We start from the raw sequence: 13,446 nt of genomic DNA on the forward strand, positions 1-13,446 counted from the left end.
ATTATAATATTTTTGTAATAACAATTTGCACAACATTACAAAGTCTCTTTGTAAAGGCCGTGTTGTAAACGGCTTTATTTTCAGGGACTTTGTTGATCCAGACCGTTTCCCCTTTTGTCATTTTGTTTTGGCTAATGATGGTGGCGTAATAAGTATCTAATAATGCAGGTGAATAGTTACCAGATAACCTCAGGGCGGGTCCCCAGTGGTAACGGCGACGTGCCTGGCGAGCACCAGATACACACCTCTTATCAGGCAGGCCCAAGTGGTTCCTGTTGTGGGCACTCACGTAGAGCGATGGCGCGTCAGTCAGCGGGAAGACAAGAATGTTGTCTTACCGTGCGGCGATGCGATCACGTGGTGCGCGGGGAGCCAATGGCAGGGCAGATAGTTTGGACCAATAGGAGCGCAGGTAGGGTAAACCCCCGTTTTAGCAAAGCCCCCCGCACCTCCCATCGCTCCCTACAGACCGCAGACCGCGGCTTTTATCTGTGCACACGCATCCAGGACGTCAGGCGCGCGTGCTGCAGCCAACACTGGGGCCGAAAGCCTTAGAGTTAGGCCCGGGCCATGGTGACTTCGCCCGTGCGGAGGCTGTGGGAAAGCACCTGGGCATGGTCGACGGGCCGTGGGGGGCATGCTCTGGGGGCGTGCCTATGGCGTCACGGAGCTGCTTCGCCCTCATTGGGTGAACCGCTCACGTGACCAGCATGTCGCGCCAAGAAATCAGTTTCAACTGATTTCTTGCGCAACGCGCGCCCCCTCTTGCATCCGCGCGCATGCGCCCGCACGCCGCCTGGACGCAAACACTGCCTAAAGGCAGTCTGTTCGTGTCCGCATGGTCTGCGGTACCATGGCCCCAGCCTAAAACAGAGCCAAAGAAAATAGAAACTTGCTCATTTTTTACGCAGAAAGCAAATAAGGCAAAATGTACATTTTATTATAATAATTATTATTACTTTTAACCTTGTACCAGGTACGATATAGACACCAGCCCCCTCCATTTCTGGCATCTGAAGCCTGGTTGCCTCATGTGATCGTTTCTGGAGATGCCCACGGGCATTATGCGCTGGGTCTTGCGTAATGACTAAATTTTTTTTGTGTGTGTGTGTCAACCGGGACAAAAAAAGGACACATATCTAAGGAACAGGGAGGGTCATTTATCAGTTCATTGTTTTCTTAACCCTTATTTAGCCCTGACCTTATCAGAGAGCCAATAAAGATATGGGGAGGGGAAGACGGGGGCTCTGCCTGTGCAAACTCTTGTTGAACACACCGTAACATCACACAAAAGCGAGCAGCCAGAGGAAGTCAAACTTTTCTCAAGCCTCGGCGAACGTGGCGAATTTTCACCCTTTTCGGTTCAACAGAAAAGTTAGTTTCAGTTCCAAAACTCACTGAACGCTAAAAGTTCATGGGAATTGCATGTTCGATCAATTACGAAATTCAACTGAACCTTTAAAAAAAACAACGTTTAAAGTATCAGGGCTGTTGTTACACCATCGTAGAAAAGCAAAATTGCACATTTTGAACAGTTTCGGTGGTTTCACTAAAACGTTTGGCACCAAAAGCTCTATCGAAAATTTTCAGAGGTTTTGCGACTTTTTGGAACATTTTTAGTGAAACCTTGTAGATTCACACAGCTCTCCCCACCAGATTGCTGATCTGAAGAGGCAACTTGCAATATTGAGGGACATTGGCAATCTTGAAAGGGGTTTAGAGCTCACTGAGCAGGCCCTTGCTTCGACTAGTGGTGCAGATGGTGGCGCTGTTAGTGAGGAGCAGGTAGGTAGCTTGGTTGCTGTTAGTGAGGAGCAGGTAGGTAGCTGGGTGACAGAAGGATAAGCAGGGGCAATAGGGAGAGGCAGGTAGTTTCTGAGCTGACACATCCCAATAGATTTGCCATGTTGAGTGAAGATATTGGGAATGTCGGGGCAGAAATGGCAAGGCTGGGGGAGACTAATTCCTCTAGCAGCCAGGGGAATAGTTCCTCCAGCACAGTGGGGACTCAGGATGCTCAAATACAAAGAAAGATTGTGGTTGTAGGGGACTCCATTATTAGGAAGGTAGATAGGGCAATCTGTTGCCGTGACCGCATGAACCGAACAGTTTGTTGTCGCTCGGGTTCGGCACATTGCGGATCGGGTAGACAGATTGTTGGGGGGGGGCTGGGATTGACCCGGCGGTCTTGGTACACATTGGCAACAATGACAAAGTTAGAGAAAGTTAGAGGGTCCTAAAAAATGATAACAGGGATCTAGGCCAAAGCTTAAGGCAAGGACCTCCAAGGTAGTATTTTCTGAAATACTACCAGTGCCATGCGCTACAGCAGGGAGACAGTCAGAGATCAGGGAGGTTAATGCATGGCTAAGAAAGTGGTGCAGGAAGGAGGGGTTTGGGTTTTTAGAGCACTGGGATTCCTTTTCTGAGAGGTGCCATCTATATTCTAGGGACGGATTGCACCTCAATGAAGAGGGATCTTCTGTGCTAGGGGGGAGAATGCTAAAAAGGTTGGAGGAGATTTTAAGCTAGGATGGAGAGGGGGAGGGGAATGAAACAGATAATGAACTAAATGGAATAGAGGAGGATACAAGGTGGTATGGAGGTAGAATGGAGGCAAGTGCGAGTTTGACAAGCAGTGAGACACCCATAGTAAATGCAGATAATACTAGAAAACTTCTAAAGACTACACCAAGTGGGCGCAGAAAGGAAGGAGCAGATAAGATAATAGTACAGGATGAAAAAAAACTTAAATGCATGCTTGCTAATGCAAGAAGCCTGACAGATAAAAGGGGGGAGCTTGAATTAATAGCTGCAAGGGAGCAGTATGATATCATAGGCATTACTGAAACATGGTGAGATGAGACTCATGACTGGACAGTTAATTTAGGGTTATTCCCTTTTTCGGAAGGATCGAACAAATAGAAGGGGAGGTGGAGTATGTTTATATGTTAAACCGGATCTAAAACCTATTATAAGGGATGATGTCTATGAAGGGAATGATGAAAATGTAGAGACTTTGTGGATAGAAATTAGCAGTGGAGGTAAAAGTATAAAGAAAATGTTTGTGGGAATATGCTATAAACCACCAAATATCTGTGAGATTGAGGAAGCTAAAATACTTTTGCAAATGGAGAAGGCATCAAAACTGGGTCATGTTTGCATAATGGGGGATTTTAATTATCCAGACATAGACTGGGGCAATGAGATTAGCGTTACAACAAAAGGAAACAGGTTTTTGGGGGTGCTTAAAGACAATTATATGACCCAAATTATTGAGGAACCAACCAGGAGAGGGGTAGTTCTGGATTTGGTCATATCAAACAATGTAGAAGTAATAACAAATATTCAAGTCCTGGAACATTTGGGTAACAGTGATCATAACATTGTCTCATTTGAAATAAATTATCAAAAAACAGATTACTTGGGTTCAACAAAGACCTTAAACTTTAGAAAGGCAGATTTTAATAAACTGGGGTCTAATCTACAAGTAATACACTGGGATGATGTTTTTGCAAGGAAACATTTAGAAGATAAATGGGCAGTCTTTAAAACATTGTTAGAAAAGCACACTTATCAGTGTATACCCTTGGGTAATAAGTATAAAAGAAATAAGTCAAAACCAATGTGGCTAAATAAACAGGTAGGGGAGGAAATGGACAAGAAGAGGAAGGCGTTTAGATTTTTTAAGTCGGAAGGGACGGAGACATCGTATCACAATTATAAGGAATGTAACAAAAATTGCAAAAGGGCAATCAAATTAGCAAAAATGGATAATGAAAAAATGATTGCAATAGAAGATAAGGTCAACCCTAAAAAGTTCTTTAAGTACCTTAATAACAAAAAAAGGAGAAAAGAAATATAGGACCCTTTCAGTGTGAGATGGGTAGGCAGATTATTGGAAATAAGGAAAAAGCAGAGGTATTAAACAAATTCTTTGCCTCTGTGTTTACCAGGGAAGAATCAAGTTCAATAGTAGTGCCGCAGCAGGAAGCCACAACCTCCATATTAATGAACAATTGGTTAACTGAAGAAGAAGTTCATAAGCGACTTGAAAAAATTAAAGTAAATAAGGCACCTGGCCCCGATGGCATACATCCAAGAGTTCTCAGGGAGTTAAGCTCAGTAATAACCAAACCATTATATTTAATATTCAAGGACTCCATTTCCACAGGCTCAGTACCACAAGATTGGCGTAAAGCAGATGTGGTGCCTATATTTAAAAAGGGAGCTAGATCACAACCGGGAAATTACAGACCTGTAAGCCTGACTTCAATAGTGGGGAAACTACTTGGAGGTTTAATACGGGATAATATTCAGGAATACCTAATGGAAAACAAAATTATTAGTAATAGTCAGCATGGATTTATGAAGGATAGATCATGCCAAACTAACCTTATTTGTTTCTTTGAGGAGGTAAGTAGGAATTTAGACCAGGGTAATGCAGTTGATGTGGTCTACTTAGATTTTGCAAAGGCTTTTGATATGGTTTCACACAAGAGGTTGGTGTACAAAATAAAGCAAATTGGGCTCAGTAATAATATATGCAACTGGATCCAAAACTGGTTTCAAAGACAAACAACAGAGGGTTGTGATAAATGGAACTTTTTCATGTTGGGCTAAAGTCATGAGTGGAGTACCTCAGGGATCGGTACTGGGACCCCTGCTTTTTAACTTGTTTATTAATGACCTTGAAATTGGCATTGAGAGCAAAGTCTCTATCTTTGCTGATGATACTAAATTGTATAAGGTAATAGAATCAGAGCAGGATGTAATTTCTCTTCAGAAGGACTTGGAGAGACTGGAAACTTGGGCAGGTAAATGGCAGATGAGGTTTAATACAGATAAATGTAAGGTTGTGCATTTGGGATGCAGGAATAAAAAGGCGACTTACAAATTAAATAGAGAGATATTGGGGGAATCCTTGATGGAGAAGGATTTAGGAGTGCTTGTAGACAGCAGGCTTAGCAATAGTGCCCAAAGTCATGCAGTAGCTGCAAAGGCAAACAAGATCTTATCTTGCATCAAACGGGCAATGGATGGAAGGGAAGTAAACATAATTATGCTCCTTTATAAAGCATTAGTAAGACCACACCTAGAATATGGAGTACAATTTTGGGCACCAATCCTAAGAAAAGACATTATGGAACTAGAGAGAGTGCAGAGAAGAGCCACCAAATTAATAAAGGGGATGGACAATCTAACTTATGAGGAGAGGCTAGCTAAATTAGATTTATTTACATTAGAAAAGAGACGTCTAAGAGGGGATATGATAACTATATACAAATGTAACAGGTTTTCTGGACTGGCCTGACCCACCCAATCTCATATTGGCCCCTGTGGTCTAACCAGTCCCCATTACAGTGTGATGTCTGGTGGTGCACCTGTTGGCAACAGGACTCCTGAGTCTCCCGCATGATGGTGTGTGGGGATTTGCCAACCCAGACAGGCAGCTGAGGTAGTGTGCTTGAGTCCTACCTATATCCAGTGCAGCGCCTCCACCTCATCAGGATCCCAGCGTGAGCTTGTGGATGGTCCTGGTGAGGAACTCCTCTGTGGTGCTTCTCTCTGTGCAATTACTCCACACTTACACACGAGAGTATATTTCAACAGGGTCATCTTTATTAGTACGGTGGGCCAGCTGCCCTCCACAATGGGTGAATTTAGCCCTCCATTGTTCACCGTACTTCCCTTTGAAAGGTATAGTCCTCCTAATGTAGGGATTCCCTATTCCCCCAGGGATATCTCCCTGTGACCAGGTCCCTGGTCACAGTTCCAAACACTGTCCTTCCAACAGCTTCTTAACTCCTCTATAACTCAGCAAACACACTCTCTTATACCTAACTTTTGATCAGTGCTGTGCCTTATGTATCCTCTGGGGGCTGGCACAACTCTGACATCACTAACCATGGAGTCAGAGCCTGTGACCACTCCCATCCATACATAGGGCACCTCACCAGGGTGTGAGGGCAAACCTCCATGATTACTGCTGGCATGCCCATAACTTACCAGGCCTTACTGTCAGCAGGAGAGATGACTGCAGCCATTTTACAGCATGGCTACACACATATATTCGGGGACAGTACAAGGAGCTTTCAAAAGAACTGTTCATCACACGGGCAGTACAAAGGACTCGGGCCATCCCTTAAGGTTGGAGGAAAGGAGATTTTACCAGCAACAAAGGAAAGGGTTCTTTACAGTAAGGTCAGTTAAAATGTGGAATTCATTACCCATGGAGACTGTGATGGCAGATACATTAGATTTATTCAAAAAAGGTTGGACATCTTTTTAGATGGGAACGGTACCACAATTACACAAATGATGAGGCTGCGCTCGTCTGTCAACTTTCAAATGTCTGTCAGGGCTTCTTCCTCCTGCAGCTCCTCCACTCTCCGGTGATCAGCCAGGACAATAGTCATCCAAAACATACAAAAAAGTAGGAGCGCACAGAGGGCAAGATGTAAGACAATATTCCACTTTTAATAACACACTGAACACTTAACAACTTACAATCAAGTGCTGCTGCATACACGATAAAGATCCCACACCTTTCCGTCACTATCACCATCCCAGCCACTACACAGATCTCCTCCCTATGCACCGCGGGTCACCGCCGGATACAGGAACCGGAAGTCAACCCACTGGTTGACTGGAGGATAGGCGGGCTGTCTCGCGAGAGTGCAAGTCTTAGCTATGGCCGAGCACTTAATGCGTGACGTCTAAGGGGGACGTCTGGGTTAGGGATTCCTCTGTCGAACAGGTATCACACTCTGTATGAGACGTGTGAACCTGTAAGTCTAGCAGAACCCTCTACGCATTTCGCGCTCATTAGCGCTTCATCAGGAGGTGATGGGGCATGTCGGGAGGTAGCCTTATATAGGCTAACACCCCCTAATTACCCCTAATGTAAAAAACATATTTAAAAACATGCTTAAAACATATTCTAATGGTAATACAACACTAAAAACATACTCCTCACATGCTTAAACCTATTAAAACACTCTAAAAAGACTCTAAAATATTAACAAATACAATAGAACCATATTAAAATACATAAACAATTAAAACATAAAGAAAATTGAATTATGAAAAACCTCATGCTAAATGCAATCCTACTTGGAACACATCTGAATATTCATTAAAAATAGCTAGTCCTTACTACCTCATCCTATTTATAATCATCCAACACATTTAATTATCCTCAAGGAATATATATTTTTTTGTGTTGTTTTTATTCTCTATATTCCACACATTTCCCCTGACTATTAAGAGGGTTTACCAAAAATAGATTGATTAAACATGATTAATACCAATAAAGAATATATATATAAATATAAATATATATATATATATATATATATATATATATATATATATATATTTATATATATATATATATATATATATATATATATATATATATATATATATATATATATATGAATATACACATATACATCTATACATTAACTAGCAATAAGAAATTAAATTGTAACTCCATTAATACGTTATTAAAACAGATTATTTGATATTACTCAAAATTGTTATTATTCTATTTTCAACAATTTATCTAAGAAAGGGGTTAAGCTCTATCATATCATTTAACCCACCCGGTATTTTACTCCTTAATGTATAGATCCAATATTGTTCTCTTTGAAACAGTTTAAGTTCCCTATCACCCTTCCTAATATCCCTTTGTACCACCTCAAGGCCTCTAAAACGTAACCCTTCCGTTAACCCGTTGTGGTGATCCAAAACATACTGTGCTAAATTGTGTATTTTCTGTTCCTGTTCTGCAAGGCGTTTGGCATTTTTAATGCCATTCACATGTTCCCCTATTCGTACCTTTAAGGGTCGAATGGTCTTCCGAAAATAAAATTTCTTGCATGGGCAGTCGATAGCGTAGACTATAAAATTTGTTTGACATGTGATGAATTGTCTTATTTTATATTGTAGCCCTGTCTGATGGTCTTCAAAAGTTTTTCCTTGGGACATATATTTGCACATAACACATTTACCACACCGATAGTTCCCTATTGGTTTACTTAAAAAATTGGTACTGTTAGCAGCCGGGATATTAGATCCCTTTAGAGCACTAGAGGCCAGAATGCTTTTTAGGTTTTTGGCCTTCCTAAAGACTACCTTGGGTCTATCGGTTAGCTTACTTCATAAAATGGGGTCCATTAGTAACACATCCCAATGCTTAAAAATCATTTTCCTTATCTTGGTTTCCTGTTTACAGAAATCGACAATAGACATTGGTATTTGATTATCATTGGTAGGTACAACTTTCATTTTGGGTATCAACAGAGTATCCCTAGGTCTGTGCTGACTTTTAATAAAGGAATTCTGTATCACATCTTTATTGTAACCTTTCTCTAAAAATCTCTGTCTCAGAACCTCAGATTGATCATCACAGTCCCAGGGCTCAGAGCAATTTCTTCGAACCCACAGAAATTGCCCATAGGGTATGTTATTGAGCCATTTAACAGAGTGATTACTTGTGTAATCTAGGTAGGAATTAGCATCCACCTTCTTAAAAAAGGTTTTAGTCACAATATGATGATCCACTGCTTTTAAATTTAAATCTAAAAAATTAATTTCTACAGGATCGATCTCCCCACTTAAAACTATATTTCGGTCATTCCCATTAAGAAATACAATGAATTCTTCCAATAGTTCCCTGGGTCCAGACCAAATAATCAGGATATCGTCTATATATCTGCCATAATAGATCAGGTATTGACGAAATCCACTATTGATCCACACATAATCCTCTTCCCAAAGGCCCATAAACAACCCCGCATAATTGGGGGCAAAATGGGTGCCCATCGCTGTGCCATTGGTTAGTATAAAATAATCACCCTCAAACAGGGAATAATTGTGTTGCAAAATGAATAAAATGCTATCTACAATGAACTCCTGTTGAATACTTGACAGGGTATTATGTTGGTGCAGGAAATGGGCTACCGCCTTTATCCCCAAACTATGTTTAATGCAGGTGTACAGAGAACTTACATCCAATGTAGCCAGATAAAATAATCCTCCCAAACAATATTATTCAGAGAATTAAGCACTTCCATACTATCGCTAATATACGATGGGAGAGCAGAGATCATGGGAGCTAGGAATGTGTCCACATAGCGTGACAGATTGGCAGTAATGGAATTAATGTCGGACACAATGGGTCAACCCGGGGGGTTAATCAGTGTTTTATGAATTTCAGAGGTATGGTATAGTATAGGCACACGAGGATGTTGGTTAAAGACAAATCGAAACTCTTTTGTATTGAGTAAGTATACCCCTTGTTTTCGCATCAGTCAAAAATACTTCTAGTAGTTTTAAGTATTCATTAGTTGGGTCTGATCCTAGTTTACGATAGGATACTCTATCATTGAGGAGTCGGTAAGCCTCACCTATATACTCTGCTCGATTTTGCAATACTGTACCGCACCCTTTATCTGCTTGTCGAATAATTAACTCCCCATTCTGATTTAAACTTTTCCAGCCTCTTCTCTCACTATGGGTAAGATTATCATTGGCCATATAATACTGATTATCGCTGCACAATCCCTTAATTTCTTGTTTCACTAATTTGCCAAAGAACTCTATATAAGGTCCCTTAGACTCATATGGGTAGAAAACATATTTGGGTTTCAGATCTGTATGTACGGTACTTTTACCCAAATCACTTTCCTCATACAGACTCAGAAGATTTTGGTATGTGCTATCGGATTCCAATGAACTACCATCTACTGATAATTGGGAATTAAATTCATTGGCAGAGGCAATAGATCCATTCCCAAAGATGTCAATATTCTCAAATAAATCAATCCACTCACTCGCTTCAATGCTCATGGGTAGTGGAGTTAGATCTTGATCAGAAACCGATTCTAATTGAACTGGCCCGGACTCATCCCTATGGGCATTAATCCCATTCCCAGAAGGTGCTTGAATTCTGGCATAATGCCTCCTTATTGTCAATTTCCTTAAAAATGTCTGCAAGTCAACATACAAGTTGAACTCATTAGGCTTACTGACCGGGGAGAAAGACAACCCTTTTTTAAGAACACTAAATTGGGATGCCGTGAGTGTGAAACTTGATAAATTGTAAATCCCATTACCTATTAGTATGTCCTCTGGGACAATGTTATCTGGGGACTGATTCGTCCCTTTGTCCCTTCCCTTTCCCCCACTCCTCCTGACCCCTCTCTTTCCCTTCCTCCCCTCCCCCAGACCCATCCCCACATCCAACGCTTTTCAGGTTTTGGGTGAAATAGTGGAAGAGATGTCTGAGCCAGGACCATCTGTTCCAAGAGGGGCTCATTTTCTGCCCCCTCTGCCTCTTTCCCTCCTCTCCCCTCCCCCTCTACTTCTTGTTAGGGAGGGGATCACAGCCGGGGATGGGGTCGATACCCAAGAGAATATTGCCAACCAAGTCCCCGGGTCTGTTGCCTTGGCTAAGGGGAGGAGACTGTGATGGCAGATACCATGGATTTGTTAAAAAAAAGGTTGGACATCTTTTTAGAAGGGAAAGGTATACAGGGATATACCAAATAAGTAAACATGGGAAGGATGTTGATCCAGGGAGTAATCTGATTGCCAATTCTTGGAGTCAGGAAGGAATTTATTTTTCCCCTTATGAGATATCATTAGATGATATGTCACTGGGGTTTTTTTTGTTTGCCTTCCTCTGGATCATTAAGTAAGTATAGATATAGGATAAAGTATCTGTTGTCTAAATTTAGCATAGGTTGAACTTGATGGACGTACGTCTTTTTTCAACCTCATCTACTATGTAACTATGTAACTACTATGTAACTATGTTTATAAATGAGTTTTGCAGATTTGGGTTAAAAAAAAAAGGAATTGACTACCCAGATGTGACTCATACTACACCCCCCCCCCCATCTTTTTTTGTTTTAATATGTAATACATGTGACATTGTATAATTCTGCAGTCTTGCCTAAACTGGCAATCGTTTGGTGCTCCTGTTATAAATCTGTCAAAATCCTGATTGTGTGCCTAACGAAATGGCCGCCTTTGTACTGCAGTCTGGGAAATGCTGCAGCCCATATGTACCATTATATTACTAAGAATAACACATTATTGTTACAGCTTTCAGAGTAATACAGTATGCTGTTTGGAACACAGCAACAGATCTGTTTGTGATACTTTGTTGCCAAAGGGCATAGCTCAAAAAGGAGTGTGAGAGCCTGTTTGAAAAGAGGAAGTGGATACGACTTTCTAAATGGTTGCTGTAGCAACGAAAGGATGATCAGTACATTAAAAACAGCATTAGGAGTAAAAAAAAATGCACACAGCATTAACTAATACACGGGTGTGCAAACTTCTTGAGCTGCGGCCCCCTTCCCGGGAGCCGCCGCGTTCGCGCCCCCCTCTCACAATGGCTCGACGTCAAATGACATCGCGGGTCATGTGACGTCACGTGACCCCACCACGTCATTTGATGCCACGTTGCCATGGCGACACGTCGCTGAATACCCGGCTGGCAGCAGGTAAGTGAGTTACAGAGGCCTCACGCCTCCATGGGGAAGAGCGCGGGGCCTCTGTAACTGCCGCGCCTCCCCCTAGAAATTCTCTCGCCCCCCCCGGGGGGGTGCGCCCCCCCCAGTTTGCGCACCGCTGATCTAATACTACAGAACTGATTTAAAAAAAAACAAAAAAACATTTATGATTTTTCACGTTTTTGCTGCTTTAAACATGTCAGTCATGAGTGCACATTAGTCCTAGGAGGGATTGCCCCAGTGTGCCGCCTGATACTTAGCATCATTATACAGTGCTGCATGCCTGGCTTATTTCCTCCCGTTCAGACCCCTTGTGACTCAGAGTATAATGCAGTTCACGGCTGAGCAGCTGGCCTGATAAAGACAAGGAGGCAGGGAGAACGCCACAGCCTTCACCTTAAAAGGAGGCACTGATAAAAATAGCACGGATCAATATCCGGGTTACGGAGCTGCGCAGTAATACCGCCTGATAGAAATGTAATCAAACGCAACGGAGCCATCCCTCAGCCGGCTGCAGCCAGACCTGAAATCCCTGCTGTGCATGGAACCCTTTCACTGCCAATAAGAAAGGGGATGGGAAAAATGGTAGCACAAGATGCAGAGGTTAATGCATCCATGTTCACATCCTCAGTACCACTACTTTTTATATACAAACTAAAAAAATGAACGTTCTTTTGAAAGAAAACGGGGGCTTCTGTAACAGCATCAATGTTGCTTAAAGCTTTCTAAAATACAGTCCAAAGCCTTTTGCCCCCAGCATAAATTCTTTGATTTTTTTTTTCTTAAATCAGACTCCGCACTACTACTTTTTGTTACATAGTTACATCATCGATGAGGTTGAAAAAAGACACATGTCCATCAAGTTCAACCTACGCTTAATTTAGGCGACATACTTATTCTATATTTGTATTTACAGAATGTTGTTCCAGAGGAAGGCAAACAGAAAACCCCAGTGAAATATCATCCTATGATGTCTCATAAGGGGAAAAATAAATTCCTTCCTGACTCCAAGAATTGGCAATCAGATTTCTCCCTGGATCAACATCCTTCCCATGTTTACTTATTTGGTATATCCCTGTATACCTTTCCTTTCTAAAAAGATGTCCAACCTTTTTTTGAACAAATCTATTGTATCTGCCATCACAGTCTCCATGGGTAATGAATTCCACATTTTAACTGCCCTTACTGTAAAGAACCCTTTCCTTTGTTGCTGGGGAAATCTGCTTTCCTCCAAACTTAAGGGAGGCCCCTGTGTGCTTTGTACTGCCCTTGGGATGAATAGTTCTTTTGAAAGCTTCTTGTACTGTCCCCGAATATATATGTATATAGTTATCATATCCCTTCTTGGACACCTGTTTCCTAATTAAACAAATTTCATTTAGCTCGCCTCTCCTCATAAATCAGTGTTTCCATCCCCTTTATTAATGTGGTTGCACCTCTCTGCACTTTTCCTAGTTCCATAATGGTTTTTTTATGGAGGGGTACCCAAAACTGTACTACAAAGCCACTTCAACTACATATACATCCCATTATAACATGTGCATCGTTTACATCTAATACACCATCCAAGCTGAAGCACACAAGGCAAAATAGCTGTAAATATCTAGGAACAATTGATGGAATTTCAACATGCCTCCTAGGTTCCTATACAACAGGGCTCTTCAATGTGTGGTCCTCGAAGGGGTTGTGAGTGGTCCTCGAACCATCTCCTCCTCCTAATTTCAAGGCAGTTGCTCAAGCAGTTAAATGCATTATTAAATGTGAGGAAGTACATCTTCATGGAAAGGGTGGAGGATCCATGGAAAAGGCTTCCAACAGAGGTGGTAGAGGCTACTACAAGAAGAGGAAAAGGATGGACATAAGGCTACCCTAAATATGCAAAGACACGGCTCAAATACGGTCTGAAGTTGATGGATGG

At 41.8% G+C, this 13,446-nt stretch overlaps 1 protein-coding gene across 5 annotated transcripts in view; it reads right to left on the minus strand.

Annotated features, from left to right (window-relative positions):
* Nucleotides 1–13,446, minus strand: part of ARHGEF18 (Rho/Rac guanine nucleotide exchange factor 18) — a 123,851-nt gene that overhangs the window by 72,857 nt on the left and 37,548 nt on the right. The window lies entirely within an intron of this gene.

This window comes from Ascaphus truei, chromosome 8 (assembly GCF_040206685.1).
Source record: "Ascaphus truei isolate aAscTru1 chromosome 8, aAscTru1.hap1, whole genome shotgun sequence".
In the NCBI taxonomy this organism is placed as follows: Eukaryota; Metazoa; Chordata; class Amphibia; order Anura; family Ascaphidae; genus Ascaphus; species Ascaphus truei.